Source organism: Ruditapes philippinarum, unplaced genomic scaffold (assembly GCF_026571515.1).
Source record: "Ruditapes philippinarum isolate M1 unplaced genomic scaffold, ASM2657151v2 ctg958_1_1_1_1, whole genome shotgun sequence".
Taxonomy (NCBI): Eukaryota; Metazoa; Mollusca; class Bivalvia; order Venerida; family Veneridae; genus Ruditapes; species Ruditapes philippinarum.
The window spans coordinates 107590-119894 of record NW_026854723.1 but is presented as its reverse complement, the minus strand read 5'-3'; the positions used below and the strand labels follow the sequence as shown (position 1 = coordinate 119894).

Genomic DNA, 12305 nt, shown 5'->3' with positions numbered 1-12305 from the left:
TAGGTCACAGGAGCTAAAAATAGAAAAAGCTTGTTAACACTCTAGTGGCTGCAGTTTTGATTCAAATATTCTGGAAATTTGTCAGGAAGGTTGTTTTGATGATTTCTAGGTCAAGTTCGAAGATGGGTCATCTCCGGTCAAAAACTAGGTCACAGGAGCTAAAAATAGAAAAAGCTTGTTAACACTCTAGTGGCTGCAGTTTTGATTCAAATATTCTGGAAATTTGTCAGGAAGGTTGTTTTGATGATTTCTAGGTCAAGTTCGAAGATGGGTCATCTCCGGTCAAAAACTAGGCCACAGGAGCTAAAAATAGAAAAAGCTTGTAAACACTCTAGTGGCTGCAGTTTTGAACCAAATATTCTGGAAATTTGTCAGGAAGGTTGTTTTGATGATTTCTAGGTCAAGTTCGAAGATGGGTCATGTCCGTTTAAAAACTAGGTCACAGGAGCTAAAAATAAAAAAATCTATTTAAACAAGTGGCTTAAGTTTTGATCAGAATATTCTGGAAATTTGCCAGGAAGGTTGTTTTGATGATTTCTAGGTCAAGTTTGGAAATGGGTCGTCTCCGGTCAAAAATTTGGTCACATTAACCAAATATGGAAAAACCTTTTTAACACACTAGAGGTCACATGTTTGACTCAGTTGTCATCAAACTTGGCCAGGATGCTTGTCTAAGACATTGCTTGGATGCAGTTGATGGGTCAGGTGAGCGATCCTGGGCCATCATGGCCCTCATGTTAAGTAAAGTCCCAGTGACCTATAGTTCATAAAAACAATAAGAGAATAGCATTCAATTTTATGAGAAATGTTTTCTATAATTTACAGGAGACTTAAGATATTATGCCTTACATAAAAATATATTTGGGGCATCAATAGTCTAGTGGTTAAGGTCATTGACTATAAACCCTTTCCCCCTCACAGCTGTGGGTTTGAATTCCAACAGGGATTTTGGATTCTTTCATGTGAGGAAGCTATCCAGCTAGCTTACGGAATATTGGTGGTTCTACTCAGATGACCATTCATACCTGAATTAATGCATGGAAGGGCACCGGAGGACTTCCTCCACCAGTAAAGCTGAGCTGAAAAGTTGCCACATGACCTATACTGTGTTGGTGCTTCATAAAACCCAACCAAATAAAAAAAGAATGAAAAAAAACAAACACGTAATATATCCTTCTTTTAAGTGGGCCTTAAAATAATACAGTTTTCATGATGATGTCAGACGTACAGCAGAAAAACAAAGGGACTGCCTGAGGGGGCACTAATATTAATAGTTACCAGACTGCTGATTTATAAAGGTTATAAATGCTTATTTTACAATGTCTTAATTTTACGTAGATGTCGAAACAAGTTGATGACTGATGAAAGTGTTTCAATTTTCAGTAGTTTTACATTAAGTAAAATGTAATGTTATTTCCCCATGGAAAAGCTTTGTTCATGTTGAATCAAAGGTTGCAATGTTATTAACCCATGGATAAGCTTTGTTCATGTTGTATCAAAGTGCAGAAGAATATTAGAAATAGGTCTCACAACTTCTGATGTAGCATTATAGGAACCTTTCAGGCAGTGCAAGACAATGAATGGACCTTAGATTTTTACTGTGATTGCAAGAGAAATTATTCTTATGGGGAAACTATTAAGCTATTTTATGAAAGAAAGAAGGGAAGCGTATTCGGGTGCCTACCATTTGCCTTGAAAGGGGACCTGAGGTTTCCTACATGTAGAACCCAAAGGTTTCCAGTACAGTGTCGGATAACAAATGTTCAACAAGAAAAACATTTTTTTTTTTTCAACACATGCCCTGCAAGCTAATAGCTTTGATGAGCAAGTTAAATCAATCTCATTTAAGTGAGATCAAAACTCTTTGCTACAAGGAGAGGGGTAGTAGAGCATCAGTTAGGATATTTTTTAATGACATTGAAGTGATATGAAACCATATTAAGGGTGTCTCTAATGTGAGGAAGCCAGATGAGAGCATGAACCTTAGCTTGTTTATTTATTATGTATTGAAATTATATATGGAGCTTTTTCTGTCTGTGTAACCCGTCTAAAGAATCAAATCATACATAAAGTAGAGAAAACAGAATACCTAAAGAATGCCCAAAAATGCACAAGAGCCTCTTCATGGACAATAGTGAAAGTTTCAAGCTGCTGACCCCCTTACAAAGGCTTGAACAGAATTCTACATTTTGAAACGAAAATTTGATTACAGAAACATCCTTATATGAATTAATATTAACATTATATTATTATGAAAAACCCAAAAATGAAAAGCATCTAAATGATATGGCGCATAGCATATGTTGAACTAAAGAAGAAATTAATTTTTGACTCTGCATATATCTAGGATGAACATATAGACCTTTCATCTGACCTGATTTGTCTTGAATATTTAAACCTGCAGTGCCTCATAGCAGTATCCACTTTAAATAGTCAGCTTAGGTTAAAGTGATTAAAAGATCCAGCTATGGTGGAATTACAATAATCAGTTTTTTTTTACATTTTCGCCTTTTGGATGTGTATAGGGACATATGCTAGATCCATTGAAGTCATTTTAAAATATAGTATACCAAATTTGGACATTTTTTGTTGAATTTTCAATAAAGAATTTTTACTATAGTAGTTCTAGTTGTTAAAAATATACTAATATATAGTAACTGTTATATATAACTCCTCATAAGAAATAAATAAAGAATGCATTAACCCATTACTTCATGAGCATTTTGTGAAAAATGGCTGTTTTCATTGAAATGTCTCCCGTTACAAGTTCAAATTGCTATAATACTATAAAAACTGCTTCAACACTAATCAAACTTGGCACAAATGTTGACTGGACCATTGCCCTTCCAACAACATGCTCAGGCTTAAATTTGCCTATGATTTTGTTTAGTTTGCCTATGTATAGGGACATTTCTAGATCCATTGAAATCATTTAAAAATATAGTATAGGCCTACCAAATTTAGACATTTTTTAAAGAATTTTCATTAAAGAATCTTTACTATACAGTAGTAGTTCTAGTTGTTAAAAATATTCTAATAACAAATAATATCTAATAACTGTTATATAACTCCTCATAAGAAATAGATAAAGAATGAATTAATTGATCAGGGAAATAACATCGGTGACGTGCGCATTACCCAAGCGTGACGGTTCCGTAAACATACGGAAATCGATTAGCGCACGGAATCGCACGATCAATAATATTGAGTTGCAGAGGCTGAAAAAGTGGGTAGTTTTAACCAAAACATGAAGAGACAAGAAAGGTTAGTGCTTGTTTAACGATATTATTGTTATCTTTTATAAAAGTAAGCATAACATGTAAATTTTCAAGTTTGCAAGCAAATGCATATTCGTGTGTTTTATAAATTTATCATTAATTAATTGTTTGTGTCGGTGTACAAATCTACTCTGATAAATAATCCCATACTAGAACTGCGGGTTGTTTGGCTGATACTTAATTGTTTATATTGCTGAAAGAAAGTATTTGATATAAATCACAGACTAATTTAGTAATTAATTCGGCATATTCGGTTTAACACATTTCACAGCAGTAAATTTATGCATGTACATGTACCAACAAACTTACATTTTTAACTGTCAGAATGCAATATGCACTTGAAGCTACAAGGGTAAAAGTTTATTAATAATTATTGGGTTTACAAAGGAAAAAACCCACAAATTTAGAAGTTACTGAATTATTACCTTTCCTCTAAGATATATTTTACTATTACCACAATCAAATGCCTCAGATTATGTGATAAGAATAAATCATTTGAAAAAATAGCTACTCATTGTGAAGTTCATATAACTTATGAGGCAATTAAATTCATGGTTAATTAGTATTGTATATATAATCAGAGATGTAGATATCTATGTCTCTGATGTATTCCCCAGAATTGGCCAAAAAAACCAAATGTCACAGTAATAAAAAAATTAAAAAATCACTGCTATGTAGGCCTAATAAAAAGATTAAGATTAGAGTGACTAAGTTTTCAGCGTGATTATATTTAAAAACAAGAAAACTAAAATTGTAGACATTCAAGTTCATTACAGTCAGTTTAGCTTACAAGATAATTAGTAACACAAAGTGAAACATGCAAGAATAAATTTTTCATTTCTGCCACTTCTATTTACATTTATATAAAAAAAAACAAAAACCAAAAAACTACTAAAGTTAAACATGCATATAACGTTGGTATTATTATTTTATCCTTCTGATATTTCATTGTTTTCAGAGACAATAATAAGATGATTAAATAGTTTTATCAAATGTTAATCTATAAAAGATAATTATAATAAGACTTGCAACGTAATGAATATTTGAATAACAGTAAGAAAATAAGGCAGACACAAATGGTTTCTAACTATTCCCTAACTTGAGTTGAGTGAAAAAGTTTTACATAAATATATATTTTTAATGAGATAAATAAAAACAACAAAAAACTTCACAATAGAATAACTACTGACTTGCACTCCTTAATTTCTGATAAGATGTAAATATACATCTATAAATATCTTATTGTCCCCCGCCTTTTCAAAGAAAAAAGGGGGATATAGAAATAGGCTCCGTCCGTCTGTCCGTCCGTCCGTCCGTCTATCTGCACTACCGAATAAGGATAGGGGGCCATCTAACTGTAAACAGGACAAAAGAGAACAATAGATTTTGTTCCGTAACAATAGAATAAGAGGCCATTGGCCCTCTATTAAGCAATAAAAAAATAACAATAGAAATGGCCCCTTACTCCATTTCTGGCGGATGTCCATCTGTCTGTCCATCACACTTTTGTGTCAGGTCCATAACTTTGTCATTTATCAAAGGAATCTGAAATAACTTGGCACAAATGTTTGTTACAATTGTTCACAATAATGAGACGATGTGTCATGCCCAACAACCAGTCACCTACCTCCAAGGTCATGGTCACACTTGGAGGTCAAAGATTAACATAGTCTGTTATAGGGTATATTTTGTGTCTGGTCCATAACTTTTTCATAAATCAAAGGATTTTGTAAATACTTGCCTCAAATAGTCACTATAATCAGATGATGTGTCATGCGCAACACCTGCATCCCTACCTCCAAGCACACTTAGAGGTAAAAAATTAACATAGTCTGTTTTAGGGTATATTTTGTGTCTGATCTAGAACTTCTTCACTGGATTTTGAAATAATTAGGCCCAAATAGTCACAATAATAAGACGTTATGTCAAGTACAACACCTGCACCCCTACCTCCAAGGTCAAGGTCACACTTAGAGGTCAAAGGTTAACAGAGTCTGTTAAATGGTATATTTTGTGTCCTGTCTACAACTTCTTCATAGATCAAGGGATTTTGAAAATACTTGGCACAGATAGACACAATGATAAGCTGATATGTCATGCGTAACACCTGTGTCCTTACCTCCAAGGTCAAGGTCTCACTTAGAGGTCAAAGATTTACATAGTCTGTTATAGGTATATTTTGTGTCCAGTCCATAACTTTTTTATAGATCAAGGGATTTTAAAAATACTCTGCACAAATAATCACAATAATAAGACAATATGTCAGGCGCAAAACATGGGTCCCTACCTCCAAAGTAACACTTAGAGGTCAAAGAGTAACATAGTCTGATATATGGTATATTTTGTGTCCGATCTATAACGTCTTCATAGTGGATTTAGAAAATATTTGGCACAAATAGTTAAAATAATAAGACGATATGTCATGCACAACACCTGCACCCCTACCTCCAAGGTCTAGGTCACACTTAGAGGTCAAAGCTTAACATGATAGAGTTTTAAATTCCGTGTTTCATTTTATTTCTGTAATAAATTTATTGTTGCATTTGCAGATCTAGCATTAATCATAATTTTGAACTGAAAGTCCTGAGATCCATACAGCTAGTACCTCAATCTTTTGAAATAGCATAATTTTATGCTTCCCTGAGGCAGGGGACTTTGGTAACTCTGTTACAAATTCTTGTTTCTTTAGTTGGTTATTTTGCCAATTTTAAGCATATTTTTTCTAAATCTGCAGTTCTTTCTATTAAAAAAGAGTAAAAAAATTCATAAACAATAAAATTAGAATAATTGACCAGCTGACTTACGGAAGGACCACTTAAATTTCAAATCTAGTTGTCCGGCTTACCACCTGCTAAAAAAGTTAGTGTCAAGGCCTGATTAAATATCAACTTTCAGGATAAATTTCATGTAGGTTATTGATAATCCATGTGTGAAAAATAGATATCAATTAAAAGTAAAAAAAATGAAAAATAAATATTGCCTTTTCACTCAAAGTTACATGAACCATATTGCAAACATATATATTTAGTATTATACTAAGAATAAGAAAATTTAGTAAGAAAAAAAGGTAAAGATAAGATTTGTCTTTGAAATGATCATAAATGTTGCCGGAAGTTTAGCAGACTAATATAATGTACAGTCATGAGTTGAGTAACTAGTATTATGTATTAATACGCATGATAATACATACTTGATGTCAAAAACAGAATGTCTGCTAATTCTGAAGGGAATGTCTCGCTAACTTCTAATTTGCATGCATCATTCTGTTAATTGTTTGGACATGCTGTTTTTCTTCAATATTGTATAAGTTTATTATCAAAATACATGTAGCAACAAAAAAATCAATAATACATAATTATTGTGACATTTTTAAGACCCATATCCCAGGCCTACCTCCAAAGTCAATTTTTTTTGCATGTACCAATAAGCTTTTTATCTTAAATTACAATATTTTTTTTTCAATGAATATGTTTTGTTTTTTTGTTTTTTTTAAATAATCATTCTTAAATTAATGCATGAATTCTTTGTTTTGACTATTTCTATATTGAACTGGGGTCGTTAAGACACATTAAACTCAAATCTAGCTTGCATAGCCCTTAATACTTAGACCTAAGGGAACCTTGAATGTAAGCTAAAGGGTATATTAGTACATTGTATATACCAATTTTCTGGGGGAAAAAAACAACACCCCCCCCACAACCCTCTGTTTTAGTGGTTTACCTACTAGTAGGTGTAACATTTATATATGAGCCGTGTCATTACATAACCAACATCCCTTTATAATCATATACAGAGATAATTATACTTGGGAAAGAAGGGTTTAAAGTTATTTGAGCCACGTCGTGACAAAACCAACATAATGGTTTTGTGACCAGCATGGATCCAGACCAGCCTGCGCATCCGCGCAGTCTGATCAGGATCCATGCTGTTCGCTTATCAACTCTATTACAAGTAGAGAAACTGATAGCGAACAGCATGGATTGGTCTGGATCTATGCTGGTCGCAAACCCATTATGTTGGTTTTGTCAAGACACGGCTCAATTATTTGGATGGCTTAATTCAGCACACAAACTAAACAAGACCCGAATTATGGTTTATATATTTTATTATATGTGTTGCATCCAAGTATACACTCATAAACTCCCAAACATCAAGTAAACATATATACAGTAACATAACAATATTTGATATTAAAGGCCTGGCTTAATCTATCTTGTAGACTTGCTTACTACAGTAGGTGCCGGAACATTACAGAAAGGAAGTATTATATCAAAAAAGTTGATTTTCTTTATAACATTTTGCACAGGACCTCATTAAGTATTAGTTTCTGTACCCTGTGAACAGATGCACACATTTACTTTTTTTCTCAATCAAATGATGTGTTTGACAATACACATATGGATAGTACATTTCATATGGAAAATCAATCTGTAAAATGGGTTAAATTGAAAACGCCAAACTTGTAAAAAAGGTCAAACCAGATATGCCAAACCTGTAAAATAGGTCAAACCAGATATGCCAAACCTGTAAAATAGGTCAAACCAGATATGCCAAACCTGTAAAATAGATCAAACCGGTTATGCCAAACCTGTAAAAAAAGGTCAAACCAGATATGCCAAACCTGTAAAAAAGGTCAAACCAGATATGCCAAACCTGTAAAATAGGTCAAACCAGATATGCCAAACCTGTAAAATAGGTCAAACCGGATATGCCAAACCTGTAAAATGGGTTAAACCGGATATGCCAAACCTGTAAAATAGGTAAAACCGGATATGCCAAACCTGTAAAATAGGTAAAACCGGATATGCCAAACCTGTAAAATGGGTAAAACCGGATATGCCAAACCTGTAAAATAGGTAAAACCGGATATGCCAAACCTGTAAAATGGGTAAAACCGGATATGCCAAACCTGTAAAATAGGTAAAACCGGATATGCCAAACCTGTAAAATGGGTTAAACCGGATATGCCAAACCTGTAAAATAGGTATAACTGGATATGCCAAACCTGTAAAATAGGTAAAACCGGATATGCCAAACCTGTAAAATAGGTCAAACCGGATATGCCAAACCTGTAAAATAGGTCAAACTGGATATGCCAAACCTGTAAAATAGGTCAAACCAGATATGCCAAACCTGTAAAATGGGTAAAACTGGATATGCCAAACCTGTAAAATGAGTTAAACCGGATAAGCCAAACCTGTAAAATAGGTAAAACTGGATATGCCAAACCTGTAAAATAGGTAAAACTGGATATGCCAAACCTGTAAAATGGGTTAAACCGGATAAGCCAAACCTGTAAAATAGGTCAAACTGAATATGCAAAACCTGTAAAATAGGTAAAACTGGATATGCCAAACCTGTAAAATGGACCCCCATCCAAGCTTTAGTGCAGGATGGAGGGCATTATTTGAATAAAGCTGGAGGCTGAGCATGTACAAAATAGCATTTCATTTTGAATTTATGGTTTAAGTCGCGTATTCAAAGGTTTAAATTTCCCGCTATATCACGGACATGCGCGTGACTACCGGAAGTAATAACCGGAAGCATGAAACACATGTTTTCACTCATTTAAAGAGTGTTTTTTGTTGCAATAAAGCAACTAAGGGAGGGTTAAAACCTCTCTATATTATATTATAAGACATTAATCACATACTATGATACTATACACAAGGGAGGGTTTGTACATGCTCAGCCTCCGGCTTTATTCAAATAATGCCCTCCATCCTGCACTAAAGCTTGGATGGGGGTCCATTATTTTTCATCAAGCCTTCGGCTTCACATGTACAAAATAGCATCTTTAAAGGCAACAAAAAACAAATATTTTCCAAGTTTAATACCCCAAAAAATATTCTATGTTCCAAAAACAGCATCATTATAAGAAATACCAGATTCTAAGTTTCTACAATAAAACTTATGAAAATTTTTAGATGATTTCCAATCAGCAGTTTTTAAAATCTCCCTTATTGAACATCCTTTATTATAGGCAGCCGAAGCTGATGCTCCTCTATAAGAATGCGCCTTATATTTACGTTTACGTTTGCGTTATATCAATCCCTGCTAAACTTAACACATTTTTTAACCATCTTGCCAAAGTGCTCGAAGAAACAGCATTAAAGGTAACATATGAAACAAACACCTTTTTACTTTTTCTAATATCAGCAGTCTTTTTAACATAATAAAGTAGAGTATGCATTGGACATATATTTTCTTCCAGATAATGCTCTATCCTTATAGAGTAATATTGACCTGTCTTGGATGTCTTCAAAATATCCGTGAATGTGAAAACAACTGCCTGTTGTTGAATAAACATATTGTCTAAAGTTAAAGAACACAAAGTCTGAGCTCTTGGTGCAGTTGCAAGAGCAATCAAGGCTAAGGTTTTAAAAGTTAATAATTTCAAAGATAACCTAGATAATGGCATTAACTTTTGTAAATAACACAAAACAACAGAAACATCCCAAATCATTATATAACGCGGTTTAGCCGGTTTATGTAAAAATACACTTCTCATGAATCTTACAATCATTTTGTTGTCACTACACCATGTATTTCCCAATAATGACAATGTTTGCATTAACATCGCTTTATGAAGATTTATAACCGAATATGACATACCAGATTGAAATAAAAAATACAGGTAACTCACGACTACACCTTCAGACGAACAAATTGGACTGGAACATCTAATAGAATTCCACATATACCATCTTTTCCAGGCACTGCTATACTGTTTTCTTGTGCCCTGTGACCAAGATTCTGCGATGAAATCTGCAACATTTGATGAAATTCCCTTACTCTGCAGGCTTTCCCTGATAACACCACTCCAATCATTTTTAATTTTCTTCCTAATGGGTGTAATGTTCCATTGTGCGGCAAAACTAGAAGATCTCTGTGTCTGGGTAAGCTGATAGGAAAATCACAAAGGTTTTCAAGTAGAATAGGGAACCAAGGTTGTGTGAACCAAAAAGGAACAACCATTAGAGCTCTATCAACCTCATCAATAACAATTTTATTTAGTACTTTCCCAATTAAATTAAATGGAGGAAAGATGTATGGTATCATATCCTTCCATGATAATGAAAAAGCATTAACTGCGTAAGCCCCTGGTTCGGGAAACCATGAAACAAATTTAGGTAAGTGATTATTAAGTCTAGAAGCAAAAAGGTCTATGTTAGGCATAAATGTGTGTCTACATAATCTTTCAAAAATATCTTTTTTCAATGTCCATTCAGTGGAATCTGAAAAATTTCTAGAATAATAATCAGCACTTTTATTTAATTTACCAGGGACATGTACAGCAGAAATATATATATTTCTACTTAAACACCATTCCCTAAAAAATTTTGAAAGGTCATCTAATTCCAAAGAATTCATACCACCAAAATTATTTATGTAAGTTACCACTGAAACAGAATCTGAATGAATCTCAATATGAATATCACAAAATTCATTGTAAAATGCTTGCATGCAGTAAAAAACTGCAAGGAGTTCCAAATAATTAATATGATAACCACATTCCTGATTTTTCCATCTGCCTTGTGTGTGCAAGCCAGAAATCAGGTCTATTCCACCATAACCTTCCATCGACGCATCTGTAAAACACCTTCTGGATACAGAAATAGGCCTGATTCTTTTACCATTTTTATTCTTCACGTTTTGTAACCACCATTGAATTTCTTGAATACTTTTCGTAAGACAAACTAACTTTATTATCAAAATTCATAGTTTGACCTAAACCTATCAACTTGTTTTCTTTCAAGGGCTCTATAATGTAGTGGCCCTTCTAAATTGCATAAAAAGAACTAACTATCACACCTATAAAAGATGCCAACTGTCTGACCAAAACAACCTCATGTTGCAATAAATAGGATGCTTTCGACATAATTTTCTGTACTTTTTCATCAGTCAAAAATACCTTGAACTGAACTGTATCAATAATATGACCAAAGAAAATAATTCTCTGACAAGGGATTAGCACAGACTTTTTCTCATTTATAGTAAATCCTAAACTCTGTAATGTCTTTGTAATAGTAACCGTATTATTCAAACACACATGTGACAACTCATTGAAATTAATAGAATCATCAATATAATAAGAACAGCGTATATCTTGCTGTCTAAACCAAGCAAAAATGGACGTAATACTTTAGTAAACAAATATGGGGCTATTTTCAAACCAAATGGTAAACATACAAATGAGTATAAAATAGAATTGAATGAAAACTTCAAATATTTCCAGTGTGAAGGATGTATAGGAATAGAGAAATATGCATCAGATAAATCAACTTTTGTCATAAAATCATTTTGTTTAATCAAATCCAAAACAATAGAAATGTTTCCTGTTTAAAATGACTATATTGTACGAACTCATTTAAAAATCTCAAGTTTAATAACTGGTCGAAATTTATTATTAGGTTTTAGGAACAATAAATATTGTTGAAATAAATTGATCAATCTCTGATTCTGATTTAATAATTGCTCCTTTTTTCAAAAAAATCTTGAATTTCATTATGAACAATTGTTTTTTGATCTGAACAAAAAGGAATTTCATTAGGAATGCTTCTTTGAAAAAGGATTTTCATTAAAATCTATCTTATACCTCGAAACTGCATTCAAGATCCAAGGATCTGAGGTAAATTTTTTCCATACACTTTAAAAAATACTGTGTACGTCCAACTTGACTTACCCTTTCATTTATTCCTGATCGTTTGGGGCACTGGCTGTAGCAGAAGCCAAGGCACCTCTTCTCATACCTCTTCCTCGTCCGCCTAGACCAATCTTGAAAGATTGTCCACGTAACGGATACGGTCTAGTCCTAAAACCAGAACGCTGATTGTATGTAGATGACTGGTAGCCGTAATTACTAAAAATTTGAGTTAACAAATCCTCGACCAGAGCGTCTACGCTGAACACCTCTATAATTGCTGTAAGTATAATCCTTACCAATGTACGATAAAGCATCACAACTTTTGACTTCTTTTGAAACATCGTCACAAAAAGTTTGGTTGTTATAGGCATCGAAATACT

General features: G+C 33.4%; 1 protein-coding gene across 1 annotated transcript in view; it reads left to right on the top strand.

The window, feature by feature from the left end:
* Positions 1–3146: 3146 nt before the first annotated feature.
* The window catches only part of LOC132740876 (voltage-dependent calcium channel subunit alpha-2/delta-3-like), a 57193-nt gene continuing 48034 nt past the window's right edge, over positions 3147–12305 (top strand). Inside the window, exon 1 of the mRNA XM_060728921.1 lies at positions 3147–3264. The gene's annotated coding sequence lies outside the window, so the exon portion shown is untranslated. The remainder of the gene's footprint in view (positions 3265–12305) is intronic.